Raw genomic sequence first — 5,485 nt, 5'->3', positions numbered from 1 at the left:
ACCTGATTACCAGGTCAGCATAATAGCTCACCTGGAGAGAGCACCTGCTCAGCCATGCATACAACCCAAGTTTGAGCCTGGTTTCCACTGGATTCGAGGAAGCTTTGGTGCTTTCCCCCTTTCTCGCTAATCTCTTTCTATTGAGAAAAAGTTGGCCAAGAGCAGTGAAGCCCCATGTGATGAAAAATAAAATAAAATAAGCCTGATTAATTCCAAAGTACCTAGCCTCCAAAGACCATCAGATTTGGGGGTTATAGCTTTCATATATGAATTTGGGAACTATGCAAGCATTCCAGTCCATAGAAACTCCCAAAGACAGGTTTCTACTGTGAGTTCACTAGCCCAGAGAAGGCAAGGGTCTTGTCAGTCTTTTTATTTGTTTGTTTATTTATTTTCAGGTATCTTTTTGTATTTTCTCTCTCATTAAAATAAAGAAAAAAAATTAAAGGGAGAGAGAAAGGGGTGGGGGGAGAAATTTGCGACACTGTTTCACCACTTAAGAAGCTTCTCTCCTGCAGATGGGGATCAGGGGCTTGAACCTGTGTTCTTGCACACTGTAATATGTGTACTTAACTGGGTGCACCACTGCCCATCCTGCTTCTTTTCTAAAACTTATTGTTGTAGCAATACAATTCTCCACTTTAGAACAGTATATCTTAATCTTTCTTTGTGCCATGGATCCCATTGCAGAATTAATGATTTTATGTGAAATATATAGAATCTCAGAGGCAACTGAATATTTGGAAAATTTCTACCAAATTTTTTATTAGTGATTTAATAATGATTAACAAGATTTTAAGATAACAGGTACAATTCCATACAGTTCCCACCACCAGAATTCTGTGTTTTATCCCCTCCATTGGAGGCTTCCTTTATTTCTTTCTGGGAGTATGGACCAAAATTCTTTAATGGAGTGCAGAAAGTGGAAGGTCTGGATTCTGTAATGGCTTCTCTGCTGGGACATGGGTATTGGCTAGTCGATCTATATCCCTAGCCTGTTTCTATCTTTTTTTTTTTTTTCCTCCAGGGTTATCACTGGGGCTCAGTGCCCGCACTACAAATCCACTGCTCCTGGAGGCCATTTTTCCATTTTGTTGCCCTTGTTGTTTTATCGTTGTTATTATTATTGTTGTTACTGACGTTGTTTGATAGGACAGAGAGAAATGGGGAGAGGAGGGGAAGACAGAGAGGGGGAGAGAAAGATAGACACCTACAGACCTGCTTCACCGCTTGTGAGGTGGCCCCCCTGCAGGTGGGGAGCCAGGGGCTCGAACCGGGATCCTTCCATCGGTCCTTACGCTTTATGCCATGTGCACTTAACCCACTGTGCCCCTCTGTTTCTGTCTTTATCTATTGGGTAAGGCTCTGGAGAAGTGAGACTTTGGGACACATTGGTGAGGTCATCTGCCCAGGGAAATCAGAATGGCATTATAGTAGTTTCTGTAACTTGGTGACTAAAAGGCAGTAGAATATAAAGCAAGACAAATTATTTAATAAACAGGAACCCAAAGGTAGGAATAGAGCCTATGAAATGAGGGGTCTTCCTGTGGGAAGAAGAAGCTAGGAAGTCTATTTTAGGTATGTTCCAAGGGGTCCATGACTTTAATAATTTTTGCCTGATGGCTAACATGCAGGTGGATTAAAAATACTGTCTGGGAAGATGTTGTCAGAGTTTAGAATAGGGCTAGAAAGCTGGATTAGGGCAGAGAGAAGGTCCCAAACATTTCTACCAATTTTTAAGGATCAAATATGTGAAAGACTAATCTATGTATTCCTTTTCCTGCCCCCCTCGCCCTCCTCCTCCTTCCCTCTTCCTCCTCCTTTTATCATCATTGAACTTAATTGCTTCAAGTCAACTTTTTCAGGCAGAGAGAAAGATACCACAGCATTGAATCTTCCTTCAGTGCAGTAGGGTCCGTCTTCAGATGACCCCTGAAGTCTGAAGGTCCTCTCTTTGGGTCAGAAGGAAGACTAACTCACAGAGTGGCAGTGTCATGCCTGCGCTGACCTTTCCCAGGAGTCACTGCCTGCCCCAGTGCTTGGGTCACTGCAGTGATGATATACTTTCTTTCCTCCTGCCATGTGGTAGAGTTGTCAGGGTACAGGAAAGATGGCACTGTTAGAGGGATGTTGTCATGCATTTGAAGACCTGAGTAAGGTGATTTGGTTAAGTGGGCAAGAGTGCATACTTTGGTATGTCATCTTTGTGGGATTTTTTGTTTGTTTGTTTGTTTTGCCTCCAGGGTTATTGCTGGAGCTTGGTGCTGGCACTATGAATTCACTGCTCCTGGTGACCATTTTTTCCCATTTTATTGGATAGGACAGAGAGAAATTGAGGGGATGGGAATATGGACAGGGAGAGAGAAAGAGAGAAACCTGTAGACCTGCTTCGCCACTTGTGAAGTGTCCCCCCTTCAGGTGGGGAGCGGGGGCTCAAACCCAAATTCTCTGAAGTTCCAGCCCCTGTTTGTTTTAGTCATCACCAGGGCTTCACTGCTCTGGGTCAGTTTTCTCAGGTAAAGAGAGAGATTTTTCTCTGGGAGGGAGAGAGGGAGGGAGAGGGAGAGGGAGAGAGGGAGAGAGGGAGAGAGGGAGAGAGGAGAGAGAGAGAGAGAGAGAGAGAGAGAGAGAGAGAGAGAGAGAGAGAACACTATAGCACTGAAGCTTCCTCCAGTGCAGTGGGACTGAACTTGAACTAGGTCCTACGCATGGCAAAGTGGGTGCACTATCCAGGTGAGCTATTTTGTCATCCCCCATTCTGGGTTTGAGCGGTGGCTTTGCTGCTCTCTTTGAATAAGTCCCTTCACATCCACAAGGTACAATCTCTCCTATGTTAAATAAAGAAAGCAATGAATGACCGCTGCTTCCTTCAGCTTGTGTGTGAAATACTATACTTGATAATGTGGTAATGTTTTCAGTTCAGTGTATGGAACATTAATAATAATGATACTGTTATCATTATTATTATTGCAGTTTTCTCCTTGTAAGAAATGTCATTATTATTAAATTTTTTATTTAAAAATTGGAGCAGCAAGGTAACTCACCTGGATACCCAGTACCACTGAAATGGGGTAAGTTTCATTGCTGTGATGTCTTTCCTTCTCTGTTTTCTCCTTCTACCTATCTGTCTCTGTTTCTCTCTGTCTGTCTGAAAAAAAGTTGTCCTGGAATGGTGAACCCCTGGAAATGACAAAAAAAAATTTTTAACTAAAAATCTAAGACAACCCGTACATGAAAAATGTTAAATATTCACAATAATGACTGTCTTAGAACCAGTTTCCATCAATATACTCCCTCCACTTTACATGCCTTTCTTCTTCCTTTGGAATGTTATTGATTGAACTGTTTCTTTTTTCAGACAGACAAGCTATTTCTTGAAATCTTCATCCATTGCTATCATTGTAAACATTCATACACATGTGTGCGCATGCGCATGTATGTATACACACACACACACACACACAAACACACACACACACACATTTTTCTTTCTTCCTGCAGCAAAAGAATCAAATCCAGGCCTCCTGCCTGGAACTGCAGCACATTACCATCAGGCTGGTCCATTAAATATCATTTGAAAGTCAATTTTATCCCAGAGTGGTAAGTAGGATGCGTGCTTATGTCTTCATCTACCTTAATTAGGAGAAGCAATTTGCTGTACATTTCTTTAAAAAAAGAGAGAGAGAGGAAAAAAGCTGATCAAATTGAAGCTCCTGATAGATTGAATCACAGCATATGTTGTGGTGGTGGCACAAAGATGTGAAGCCACTCCCCACATCAAAATTATGGCTTGGTCTAAAAACAGTCTAGTCTTAAGACTTGCATGTTTTTGAAGTAACTCGCACAATTGGCCATAATTATGGAAATAGGGGCTGGCTCCTGTTTTAAAACCTAGAATAGAAAACCCCATTTTGAGCCCATCACTAGAGACCTTTCCATCCCGTCATATTTTCTGTGATTTGGTGCCATTAACATTCTCAAGGCCATTTTTGCACATTTCCTTTTGCCAAGTGGTTGGAATATCTGAGAAGTTATGGCTCTGTGGGGCATAGGTGTCTGCCTTTCTCATTTGGTTTCTTTTAACTAGGCCGGACTAATTTTAACTTGCATGGGTGCCTTTGATTTGAGTCCTTCTGATATGCTGGTGGGGTCCTAATGGCACCTGGGTTAGCAGCAGATGGTCTTGAAGAGTCTGGAAGGCTATAGGGACATGTGCGTCAGAAGTCTTTGTGTTTGAGCAACTAAGGAGCCTCCTGAGAGGACCTAGTCCCTGAGAAAAGAATGATCTAAGGAGGAAGCAGTCAGGTTTACAGAGCTTAACCCAATAAGAGAGCTCTGGACTTTAGAGGGAGGTGTGTTTATGGTAGCATACCCTGTGGCCCCTGGCACTCTTGGCCAACTTCTGTGTGTGTCTCTCAACTCCTGACTTCTTGGGGGAGGAGTGAGGTAAAACGGGTTGGATTCTGTGTGGAACTGTTTCCTCTAACCATGACTGTGGAGAGAGAGAGAGAGAGAGAGAGAGAGAGAGAGAGAGAGAGAGAAAGAAAGGGAGACAGAGACAGAAAGACTGAATATATATTAGGTGCCTAATGCTTGGGTGCTAGCTATCCTGTACTTATCTGTCCCAAACCCTGAAACAGTGGTGCCTGGGGCATCATGGGACTCAGTAAGTGCTTCTTGAGTGACCAATTCACAAAATGACTGGAAGCAAAAATGAACAGAGTTGTAACATTCAATTTGGGAACCCAGCAGCATGTAAGCCACTTTGCCGTGGAACTCCTCTAATAGACCGTCTCTCTAAACTGCAAGGCACATTCTGCAATGATTGTTCCAGACAGCTGGGTGCTGCTACCTCCTCTAGGTTCCATGCTTTAATGGTGGTGCTCAGCAAGAAATACTAGAGAACGAATATGGCTCCCAGCAAGGAGTGGTGGAGAGACACAGGGATAACTGAGCAAACTTGTTCAGGAGCACACAGGAGACACTCCCAGGAACTCCTGGAACTACTATAGATGAGGGCAGAGGTATATGAAGTCTTTGCTATTACTTGTAATAGAAGTCCATTAGTAGCATTTTTTTGTTGGGAGGGAGGCAGGGTGACCTCAGGTAATAATAGCTGCAAGAAAATGTGTTGTGAATAAAAAAATTCAAGAATAGGGCACATGTCTTAAAAGTTCAGAAACTGCTAGAATAGGTTGACTACCCATGGGATTCCATTAGTCAGTGGGGAATCATACTGACCAGGAGGAGGATATGAGTTTGTTTTAACAGTGTCACTCCTGTGTCTGTTGATAGTGTGACCATGGAAATCAGCATGAGTCCAGAGGCCTAGGGCCTGAAGGAAATCAAGTGATGGAGAACCGAATTAGAATTTAAATCAAACAAGCAAACCAAAGCATGAGTGGTACATAGGGCAGTGCATTAAAAAACTCTACACCTCTATGCAGTAAGTATGAACCTGCTGAGGTCTGGGGATTAGTTGATG

This window comes from Erinaceus europaeus, chromosome X (genome assembly GCF_950295315.1).
Source record: "Erinaceus europaeus chromosome X, mEriEur2.1, whole genome shotgun sequence".
Classification (NCBI taxonomy): domain Eukaryota; kingdom Metazoa; phylum Chordata; class Mammalia; order Eulipotyphla; family Erinaceidae; genus Erinaceus; species Erinaceus europaeus.
The sequence above is the reverse complement of the archived record's forward strand: the minus strand, read 5'-3'. Positions refer to the sequence as shown.